This window comes from Protopterus annectens, chromosome 1.part2 (assembly GCF_019279795.1).
Source record: "Protopterus annectens isolate FY-2018-M chromosome 1.part2, PAN1.0, whole genome shotgun sequence".
NCBI classification, from domain to species: Eukaryota; Metazoa; Chordata; order Ceratodontiformes; family Protopteridae; genus Protopterus; species Protopterus annectens.
The window spans coordinates 595,178,612-595,190,916 of record NC_056727.1 but is presented as its reverse complement, the minus strand read 5'-3'; the positions used below and the strand labels follow the sequence as shown (position 1 = coordinate 595,190,916).

At 42.4% G+C, this 12,305-nt stretch overlaps 1 protein-coding gene and 1 non-coding gene across 3 annotated transcripts in view; both read right to left on the bottom strand.

Moving 5' to 3' along the window:
- The window catches only part of BROX (BRO1 domain and CAAX motif containing), a 1,162,070-nt gene that overhangs the window by 630,121 nt on the left and 519,644 nt on the right, over positions 1–12,305 (bottom strand). The gene's annotated exons all lie outside the window — the stretch shown is intronic.
- TRNAK-CUU lies at positions 539–611 on the bottom strand. Its single transcript has one exon. It is a non-coding gene; the product is annotated as a tRNA-Lys (tRNA).

Sequence of the window (12,305 nt, the reverse complement as noted above, 5' to 3'; positions counted from 1 at the left end):
CCACTCCCATCCCCCACAAAGTTAAACACCATGAAAAACTTCTCGAAAGCTAACTTTGGGTTCCTAAAGACAGAGGTGGCTAACTTCACAGCACCCATGCAAATGGAGAATAGTTGCATGACTGCCGAATCATACACCAATGCACTGTACGAACATGTACATAAATGCATGGAACTTGCCATACCCAACAGAACCAAGACGCTCTCCTCCAAAAAAAAGGAAGCCAATCTGGTGGTCCCCTACCATAAACAAACTCTATAACAGAAGGAGGAAACTGATGCGGAATAAGATGAAGTCCCAAGATTGGAAAAACTACCTTATCAGCCTCAACAAAAAGTTGAGCTGCCTCATCAAATCCTCTAAAGCTCAAGACTTTTTCAAGACTTTCATAGGGTCATAGATTAGTACTAGGCTAACTGCCTTGCATGTCATTTTAAGCTTAGACAATTATCCCTTGTGAGACTCAAACCCTGTACCTTGTGTTTGTAAGGCAAACATCTTAACCATCAGGCCACCCTCCCAACCCTAAAGAAAATCACGCCCAAGCAGGGGCTCGAACCCTGGACCATCAGATTAAGAGTCTGATGCTCTACCGACTGAGCTACCCAGGCTAGCTATGAAAATAGAATTGCAGCAGATAGTAAAGACAACCACAAGGCCTTCTCTAGTTCATAGGTAGGTACTAGGCTATCAGACATAGGGCCTATACAAACCTAGCCAAAAAGGAACCCTGGCTAGTTAGGTAAAGAATCTCCATGGCAATACCCAGATTTGCTCTGAGCTACTGCACAATGGAACCTCCTATACCGAGCCAACAGATATTGCCAATATACTGGCCAACAGATTCAGTGCCAACTTTACCCCCCTCCAAAGGACCAATCACAATACCAGTAGATTGCTAGACACCCACTATTACCACTGCACAGGTTAAAACAGCACTGTCCAAGGCCAAGAATACAGCTTCTATGGGACCTGACAATATCCCTGGCTGTGCTTGATATGAAATACAGAGTGAACTGGCACCTCACCTGTGTGCCTTGTTCAATCACAGCCTCACCTCAGGCTTTGTCCCTACCAAATGGCGCACTGCTACAGTCATCCCTCTCCACAAAGGAGGAGTGACTACAGACACTGGGAACTATAGCCCCATTAGCCTGACAAATCTGATATGCAAAGCTATGGAACTCATCATCATGGACCTAATAAACAAGGATATAGGGAATCTCCAAACTCTGGATCCCACACAGTTTGGTTTTGTGAAGTGTAGATTATGCCTGCTCAACTTGGTCGACTTCTTTTAGTCAGCCAAAAGAGCTGTGGATGAGGGCAAGGTGGTTCACACAGCCTACCTTGATCTGGTCAAGGCCTTTGATACAACTCCTCACTCAGGAATCAGAAAAACTCACTAAGCTAGGTATCAACCCCTATATCACTAGGTGGGTTGCAAACTGGCTCACTGATAGAACCCACAGTGTGAAAGTAGCTGACTCCAAGTCAGACTGTTGACCAGTCACAAGTGGAGTCCAAAGGGTTCGGCCCTGGGTCCTTTCCTGTTTCGTATCTACTTTTCTGAAGTCCAGGCCAATACCAAGGGACTCTGGCTAACAAAGTTTGCAGACAATTGCAAGTTGGGAGCTATTATTAACTCCCCAAGTGATGTTGACATCTTACAGAAATGCCTCACTGAGACCAACGACTGGTGTCAGAACCATGGCCTTAAGCTCAATGCCAAAAAATGTGCCATCATTCCCTTTGGAAAAATCCAGTTCCCATGAATTACCACATTGATGGTAGTCCACTGAACACAGAAGGTGTTATAAGACATCTGGGAACACAGGTTGACAGCAACCTGACCTTTGATCACCACATTGCCACTGAGGTCAGAAAGTCTTTCTATGTGGCACATCTCATTATTAAGGATCGTGCATCCAGGAAGAAAGAGGTCATAGTCTCCCTCTACTCTTCCCTCATTAGGCCAATCATCAAGTACAATGCCCCATTTGGCATGTACCTCACTAGACACCTGCAACAACTGGAGAGGCTGCAAAAGTACCTCACAAAGAGGATCCTATGCCTTAAACACTTGCCCTATATGGACAGACTCAAAAAAATCCAACTATTCTCTGTCTCATATCGCATACTTAGAGTCGATCTCTGCTTGACTTACAAAGCCATGTCCAACCCAGCTCTGTTAGAAATGCTACATCTAAAGAAATCCCAATCCCTTCCACCACATGCTCCAGAGACCGCAATTTCATTACCACAATCAACCGAACGCACTGGAAGGACAGGTTCATAACCCAGATACTGCCCATGTATAGCATAGACTTCCCATAGATGTCAAACAGAGGACCTCACTGGCCCTCTTCAAGAGAAATCTTGAAGAGTGGATGGGAAATAGAAAATTCACCCCGAGGATCACTCCAGTGGCTCTACTGGACAGAGGCACTGGGAACTAAGGTCGGGTGGCATGATGCCAGGGTAATCTTATGGGCTAGGCTTATAAAGACTCCAGGGCCATTTACTTAGTACGCACCTATGAACCTATATATATATATACACACACACAATATATGCATATGTGTGTATATATATATATATATATATATATATATATATATATATATATAGTATACACACACACACATATATATATATATATATATATATATATATATATATGTATAAGGAGTAATAGGTTAAGGAAAAGAGAAAAGATACCCCATCTCGGCTAGAAAAAGTGACTACTAAGAAGGACAGATACAGGGAGAGTATATGTACTGCACAAGTGATCTATTCAGACATCTACCATTATAAGTTAGCCTATATAACTGTACTGCTTTCTTCATAAGATCAGTGTTGGCAATATTCCTCACCAATGGGGTGATTCCTAAAACTTCAAGCAGTATGGGTGCTGGGAGCTGATTCAGAACCCAGTATGCCCAGGAAAACAGTCTTGGCAAAGCTAGTTCTTCCTGTGGAATAAGCATCCAGTTTACAATGTTTAGTAAATGTGTACACAAAGGAACAAGTAGCTGCTTCTAAGATGGATCTAGTGTCCACTTTTTTTCAAAAATGCTCCTGAGGTATTAACTGCACTAGCAGAATGAGCATTTACATTTTGGAAGGCCTTTTGCATGAAAAGAATAACAGCACTGAGGAGAAAAGAAATCCATTAGGAAATTAATCATTTAGAAATTGTCTGCCCCCCCCCCTTTTTTTTTCATCATAGCAGACAAAAAGTCAGTTTGGTTTTCTTAAATTTTTAGTTCTCTCTAGATAAAATCTGAGTTATTCGTATATATCTACATAGTAAAGAATTATATTTTCCTTATTTTGCAGATTATGAAAGAAGGCAGAGAACGAATAGTTTGGTTAAGGGTAAACTCAGAAACTACCTTTGTCATAAATGAATAGTTGTTTTTTCAGATTTACCCTATCCTTGTGAAAGACCAGGAAAGGTTGAATACACATAAGGGCCTATAATTTAGAAACCTTTCTAGCAGAAGTTAAGGCTAAAAGTGAAACCGTTTTCCAGGTTAAGAATTTAAGAGAAGATCTGGCTGATGATTCTAAGGGAGCATGAATTATCTTTTCTAAAACATAATTTAAATCCCATGAGAGAGCCACCTTTTTCTTTGGTGGTCTAATAAGCAATGCCCCCTTAAGAAACTGTCTGACCTGAAAAGGAAAAGATAAAGGAGGACCCAGTGGTAAGCAAGCAAAAATGACCAAGAGTTGTACTTTTCCAGAAGTGCGCACAAAGCCAGAGTTAAGCAGTTTGCATGAGTAATGCAGAACAAGGGGAGGCCCTGCTTGGGATGGGTCATATCCTTTGCTTTGACACCAAAGAGAAAATATTTTCCGTTCAGATACAAAAGATGTCTTAGTAAAAGGCCTTCTTGCCTCCTTAAATACCTGTAGCACATCCTCAGAATAAAAATACCTAAAAGTAATCAAAGACCTGTCATACAAACTAATAGATTCAGGCTTTGAAGATTTGGAGGAATCAACAAAACCTTGTCTTGTGTAAGCAAGTCCACCCTGTGAGGTAGGTTTTGTTTTTTGCTTTGGTCATTTGCATTAGAAGGGAGAACCAGTGTCATCTGAGTCAAAAGGAGGTAACCAACAGCAATTCTGGAAGGTCCTTCATTATCTTGAAAAGAACACCATAAATGAGAGGAAAGGGAGGGAAGGTATACAAAAACATTCCTGCCAAGGCACTGAAAAGACATCTGTCTTCCGGGCTTCTTTGCAAGGTGACCTTATCAGAACATGTTTTAGTTGTTTGTTTTATATGTAGACAAACAGATACAACTTAAGGATTCCTCACTGGTGAATTACTTTCAGGAAGACCTTTCAGTGTAGCATCAACCTTTCCCGTAACTAGTGTAGTCCAGATACAGATTTGCTGTATCCAGGGCTGTATGTAAGCTTCTGAGCCCCCCCCCCCAAGCCTTTCTGTGTTGGAGGGAAGCTTTCTAGCTTGTCAGTGGAAGTGGTAAGCACTAGGTAACCTGTCTACCACATAAGGAGTGGTTCTGGCCCAGAAATTGTAGTTATTGGCCGTCTGGGTAATCTTTTCCATCTCTCTCAACTTTCTGATTTGAAAGCCCGCATTTGCACTTGTTTCTTTCCTGTAACTAGTCTAGTGCAGATACAGATTCTTAGTTTTAGCACTTGAATTTGCTTATTCGTGCTCAGCACTTGTTCAAAACTTGTTGTAATTACTAAATAAGCTACTAATTACTATAGCACTCAACCTTCCTCATTACCTAGAGGAAAACAGTTTTTGCACTTACTTTCCTCACTTGCCTAGAGAAAAGCAGCTCTTGTACTCACTTTCCTCACTTATCTAGAGGAAAATAGTTTTTTATTCAGGCATGTCCAAGGGTCAGTTCCCAGTGTTCTCTCCTGTCTATCTGATGAATCTCGGCACCTTGGGGCAATGTAGAAATTGCCTCATGTACACAGACAACCCTCTCCTCCTACCACCCAACGCTACAACCTGTGAGAGATGCACTTATCTAGCCAAACTGGAGGTAAAGCTTTCTCCAACCAAGACTGAACTTGACATTCAAGAGGAGAAGGTAAACACTTGCACCACACCACACATCACATAGTCTCACTAAATCTACACCACCAAAAATCCACACATAGAAATACAAAAACATTCGCGGAGGCTCTCAATAATTATCTGCCCAAGCAACAGAGACCTCCAAAGCAGAAACGCAAGCAACTTCCACCCCCCAACACAACCCAAATGACACATAGCCCACAGACTCAGTGTGCCACTCAACCACAACCAATAAGGCAAATCAACGTATCCAACACACTAGTCATAGGTGACTCTACAGTCAGGCACACTGATATCCCACTCACCAGGCTAAACAAGGAAAAGGTTAATGTCAGCTGCCTGTCGGGTGCCAGGATCCGCCACATAACCCACGCACTCAGGTCACTCCACAAGTACAAATATGACTCTGTCATTGTTCATGTTGGTGTGAACGACCTGAGATGTACCTCTCCCTGGACTACATGAAAGGAGACATGGAAGAGCTCTCCGATCTTGTAGCCCAGGCAGGTATGCTGAGTAGCATTCTGCCATTGCTCAGAATGATACCGCAGTACAGGGACAAAATGATTGACTTCAACAATTGGCTAAGCTTCTGGTGTCATTCTAAGGGGATCCAGTATCTGTCTGCTTGGGATGACATGGTCAACAGACCACAATGCTTTGCCAGAGATGGCCTGCACCTGTTGCCCCTGGGATTCTGGATAATGGGTAAAGCTCTTGCCACCCCTATAGTGCCTTTTTTAGGCAAGGTTCAAATGACAAATTCACCACCATAACAGGAACACGCAAGCAAAAACTGAGGGTAATGCTACTCAATACTAGAAGTCTAAATCTCAAAATGCACTCACTCAAGGCACTCTTTAAAATGGAGAACATCGATATCTGTGCAGTGACTGAAAACTGGTTCAAGGCTCCAGAGAGCACCCCTGCACTACCAGGCTGTAACTCATACCACACTTTTTGGCCATGTAACCTGGACCGGAACACCAAAGGCGGAGGTGTGTCCATATTCATTAAGGATATCCACACCTCAAGGCTAGTTGCTCAGCATAATGCATCCGAGGTTATCCAAGTGCAACTAACTCTGGGCAAAAATGCCATCCAAATTGTAGTTTGCTACAGATCACCCACCATGCCCCAAGATTCCCACTCCTCTTTTCTTGATGTACTGGAAAATATTAGGGTTCAACCAAACACCTTAATAATGGGTGATTTCAACTACTCCACCATTAACTGGGAAAACTACTCGTGTCCCAACTCCTTCACACAACGCTTTCTGGAATTCATAAACTCCAATGCCCTGGATCAACTTATCCACACCCAAACCAGGGGCAACAATATCCTAGACCTAGTCATTACCAGCATGAGTGACCGGTGTTTCACACCTGAAGTCAACTCCTCATTGGTCCGATCCGACCATAAGCTAATCACCCTTGATATCCACATCCCGCCCCCACCCCCAATTAAGGAAACCACGGTAAAAAAAGCCAACTTCATGCTTAAGACACAAGTGGTGAAATTCATGACACCCATGCAGATGGACAATACACTTACGACTGCTGAATCCTACACAAATGCACTCTATAAGCACTTACCCGAGTGCATGGATCGTGCTATCCCAAACAGAACCAAGACGCTATCCTCCAAAAAAAGGAAGCCAATCTGGTGGTCTCCTGCCATAAACAAACTGTACAACAGAAGGAAGAAATTGTTGCAAAAGAGAGTAAAATCCCATGAGTGGAGGAGTAAGAAGCTGAGATCCCTTATAAGATCCTCCAAAGTTAGCTACGAAAATAAAAACACCACTGATTCTAAGGACAACCACAAAGCATTCTATAGCTATGTCAAGAATCTCAATGGCAACACCCAGATCTGCTCTGCGTTACAGCACAATGGCACGAAAATTACAGAACCAACTGATATTGCCAACATTCTGGCAGATAAGTTCAGTGCTAACTTTACTCCCCCCACCCCCTAAAGGGCCCATATCTATACAGGAAGAATGCAGGGTCCCTGTAATCACAACTACGCAGGTAAAAGCCGCACTCTCTAAAGCCAAAAACACAGCATCCATGGGACCGGACAACATCTCAGGCTGCATTTTACACGAACTTCAGAATGAACTGGCTCCCCACCTAAGCACCATGTTCAATCATAGCCTCACATCAGGCTTTGTGCCCACTGAATGGTGTACAGCAACAGTTATCCCACTCCTCAAAGGGGGAGCCCCCACTGATCCCGAGAACTATTGTCCTGGTCTGCAAGGCCATGGAACGTATCATCATGGAACTCATAAACAAAGACATTGGTAACCTCCAAACTCTGGATCCCACCCAGTTCAGGTTTGTGAAAGGCAGATCGTGCCTCCTGAACCTGACTGACTTCTTTGAGGTAGTCATCAAAGCCGTAGATGAGGGTAAGGTGGTTCACACAGCCTATCTTGACCTCGCCAAGGCTTTCGACACCATTCCCCATTCTTGAATTATAGCTAAACTCACTAAACTAGGTATAAATCCCTACATCATAAGATGGGTTGCCAACTGGCTCACTGACAGAACCCACACTGTAAAAGTTGCACACTCCAAATCTGAACTCAAACCAGTGACACAGTGGAATACCACAGGGCTCAGTCTTGGGACCTCTCTTGTTTGGTATCTACTTCTCTGAAGTACAGGCTAACACAGAAGGCCTCTGGCTAACTAAGTTCACAGATGACTGCAAACTAGGAGCCATAGTTGAGTCCCCAAATGATGTGGAAATCCTACAGAAGGGCCTCGCTGACAGATGCTTGGTGTAAGAGTCATGGCCTCAAGCTCAATGCCTAAAAGTGCATTGTCATCACCTTTGGTAAAAACTCTGTACCCATGAACTACTACATAGACAGCAGTTTACTTAACACCAAATGTGTAACAAGAGACCTTGGGACCCAGGTGGAAAGTAGTCTGTCCCTCGACAGTCACACTGCCACAGTAGTCAAGAAGTCCTTCTACGTGGCACACCTCATCATAAAAAGGGTTCTCATCCAGGAAAAAAGAAGCTATTGTTCCCCTCTACTCGACACTCATTAGACCCATTATAGAGTACAACGCCCCTTTTGGAATGTACCTCACAAGACATCTGCAGTAGCTGGAAAAGCCACAGAAGTACCTCAGAAAGAGGATTACTGGTCTCAAACAGATGCCCTACACTGACCATCTCAAAAAACTCCAGCTTTACTCCGTAGCATATCGCCTACTCCGAGGTGATCTCTGCCTAATATATAAAGCTATGTCAAACCCAGAGCTGTTGGGCATGCTACACCAAAAGAAATCCCAATCCCTCTGAGCTACATGCTCTAGGGACCTAAACCTTGTCACAACAATAAACAGAACATGCTGGAGGGATAGATTCCTATCCCAGAGACTTCCCATACTCGAACAGGCTACCCATCTATGTCAAGCAAAGTTCTTCATTAGCACTCTTCAAGAAAAATCTTGATGAGTGGATGGGAAATAGGAAATACACCCCGGGGATCACTTCTGTGTCTTTGTTCGACAGTGGCACAGGAAAATAACTTTCTTGGCTGACATAAGCTAGGGAACCTCGGGCCGATAGCCTAATACCTACCTATGAACCTATGAACTCATGAGGAAAGGTCTGCTGCGGATTTAAAATACCCCTGACGACACTCTACACAAAACTGCTTCACTGTAACATGCAGTTTATATCATGAAATGTTTGTACAGTAACAACAACAAATATTTTACTTGGTTACTTTTTCCCCTTTTTGTGTCCTTCTAAACATTAATGACAAAGTGGGGTATATGCTTTACAGTCCACTCACTCGTTTAACAAAGTCAACAAAGTCCATTTCTTCTCAGCCACTTTTTCACAAATGTTACTGATGTTTATAGTCTCCCATTTATTCACTAATTTCAGTATTGCTGGTCTTCTTCCTGTCTTCTCCATCTCCCAACACTAGACTCTGGTTCAAGTCCAAGGTACACCTGATTCTTCTAGTCAACCCTTGTGCTTTTTTTGTTTCTCAAATATTTTCCTTTGAAACACAAGAAAAGGTTTCACTGGCAAAGTGTCCCTTTGAGCTATATTGTCAGAAGAATGAGAAGCACAGTCCCTTTCTGTTTGTTGTCTCGCTTTTTGTTGGATGACTTTATTTCCTCCTCAGCCTGCTCTGCATCAAAAATGTCTTTGATCCTCCAGGGAAAAAAATATACTGAAGACAGCTCAATACATCAGCTTGAATCTCACACATGCCTCTTGACATTCCTTGATTGCTAGGATAAATCTGATTTCTACTGCCTGTTGTATAGTGAAAAAGAAGTTGTGTACCTACCATAACATTCCATGATAGTTGCCCTTCATCTTGCCTTCCTTCTTGCTGTTTGAGTTCGGAGCCAATCCAAGGCTCCGACTCAGCCTACTTCTATAGCTTGAGAGCTACTTACTGGCTCAAGGTTAATCCTTATCTCAGAATGCCCAGCGTCATCTACCCAGATCTCGTTTGAGATAGCGCACACTAGACATATAAAGTAACCAGTAACCTAAAACAAACTGATTTACCAAAATAAAAGATCAGAGTAAACTGTCATAAAATTACCTGGCAAGTAAACCAAGAAAAAAGGAAATCAGCCAGTGAAACCATAGTGAACTCCTCTCAATCCTCCAGGAAGGGGGAAGGAGGGGGGACGCAAGAAGGAAGGTGAGATGAAGGACAACTAACATGGAACGTTATGGTAGGTACATAACTTCTTTATGTTAAGTTGTCCCATCTCGCCTTCGTTCTTGCTGTTTGGGACAGCGTCCCTAGCACCTAAAGACCCCGGGTGGCTCATTGGAACAGACTCTTTAGAACAGTGGAACCAAAGGAAGCCCTGCTCTGGAGACAACATCCACTTTGTAATGAGAGATAAAAGTATGAGGGTTTGCCCAAGTGACAGCTGCACAAATTGAGTCTATGGGCAATTTAGACTGAAAGGCTACAGAAGTGGCTAATGCTCTGGTAGAATGACCTTTCGGTTTTGCTGGTAGATGTTTATGTCTTAACTGATAAATAAAGGCAATGGTGTCAGATAACCTTTTGGATAAGGTCACCTTAGAAAATGGAAGGCCTTGCTTACTGTGAGCATAGGAGAGAAATAATTGATCTAACTTTCTTAGCTCTTTGGTCCTATGGAGGTAAAAACGTAATTGTCTGTGCACATCCAGTTGGTGAAGACTGTTTTCTGCCTTGTTGCTATGATTGGGAAAGAAGACGGGGAGATCAATGGATTGATTTAAATTGCTTTCTGAACAGACTTTTGGTATGAAGGATGGGTATGTTCTCAGAGAAACTCCATCTTTGTGAAACACCATACATGGAGGACGAACACAGAGTGCTTGGAGTTCTGAAACACGTCTAGCTGAGGTAATAGCAACCAGAAAAAGTGTTTTCCAAGAAAGAAATTTTAAGGGACATGAAGCTGCTGGTTCAAAGAAGTCAAAACTAAACTGAGATCCCAAGGAGGAGGTGGATCCCTCACTGGGGATCTAAGAAGAGATGTTCTTCTCATGAAGGCTTTGCAGAGCTTATGAGACATTATGCTAGAATTAAGAATTCCAATATGAAAATTAGATAAGGCAGCCAGTTGTACCCTGATGGTAGCAGCAGCCACACCCGACTGAAAAAGCTCTGCTAGAAATTCTAGAATTTGATGGACTGGGGCTGAAAAGGGGTCTAAGTTTCTAGATTCTGCCCAGTAAGAAAATCTTTTCCATTTGCCAGCATAAGTCTTTCTCGTAGTTGACTTACAGGAGGAAACAATAATATCACAAACTGCTGGGGAAATACTTGGAAGCCTGGCTAAGGTAGGAAGTGGAGAAACCAAGCTGTGAGCTTGAGAGTCTGAAGGGATTGGTGTAAACCGCCTGACTGATGAATCAACAGATCTGGCACTGGGTCCAGAACCCACGGCTGGTCTAGAAGGTGGAGGTGCAGGAACAGAAACCATATCTCTTTAGACATCTTACACTACTAAACTATGACACAAACTTTTTTTTTTTTTTTTTTTTTACAGTTAAGGAAAAGAAAGGAGAGCCTCTAATTTAAACAGCTGTCCTAAGGGGCGGGGGGGGGAGAACTCTCTAATTTAAATGAGTTCAGGGGAAACAGAAAGGCCTGCGAGTATGGAGCGACGGCCAACAAAGCTACAACACACAATAAAGGCAATAAGGGATAAAGTACTATATCTAGACAAAAACTTGATAAATTTTGAAGAACAAACAACAATTATAAAAATAGAAAAAAACTATACTAAGCCTGAGCCAATAACAAAGCAACCTCGCAGCTGAAGCTGCAAATGAGATCTGGGTAGCTGACGCTGGGCATTCTGGGGATAAGGGTTAGCCTCGAGCCAGTAAATAGCTCTCGAGCTATAGAAGTAGGCAGAGTCGGCGCCGAGGATCGGCTCCAAACCCAAACAGCAAGAATGAAGCGAGATGGGACAACTTAACATTAATCATTTCCTATAAACACTCTCTTGTCTCCAATTTTAAATGTATTTACCTTCTGCCACAGTTTTGTCAGGATCATCTCTTTCTGATTGCATTGACTTACTAATAACAGGTCTTAAATGCCTTCTCATGGCCAGGTTTGGGGCATACACACAATGTGCCATTTCAATTCATCCAGCAGTGGAATACCAGTTCAGTTACTTATTTGGTCTTTCATAAAATGAATACTGTCTGTTCCTTTCAGTTTCTCTGGTGCAGCATTAAATGTCAGCTTTTCTATGTGTGCTCTGCCTTCTAATTCTACTATTTTTTGAAGCAGCCCTTCTTGAGAAGTCTTATACTCAACCAGCATTTTCTTTACTTCAACATCTGATTTTTGCAGTTTTATCAATTTATCTGGATAGCTAGTTAAACATTTTTTAGCCTTTTATTATATGAGTTGATATAATCCTTCAGAGCTTCATTTAGTTTAATCACATCTAAGTAGATTTAATTTATTTTTCCTCTAAATTACTGGAAGCCATCTCTTGTACCAAAGCTGAAGCGTGAACTGCTTTATGCTGAACAGCTGCAAGACTCATCCCAATCAGTGTTTTCTCTCCTTTTTTTGGTTGCTTTTCTTTCAGGTACTTTATATTTCTACTTTGCTGGCATCCAGGCAGTGTACTTACTAGCCAGTAACTGAATTTTAGTCAATCTAAAAATATCACTGGCGCTTAATTCACAGTTTTTTTTTTTC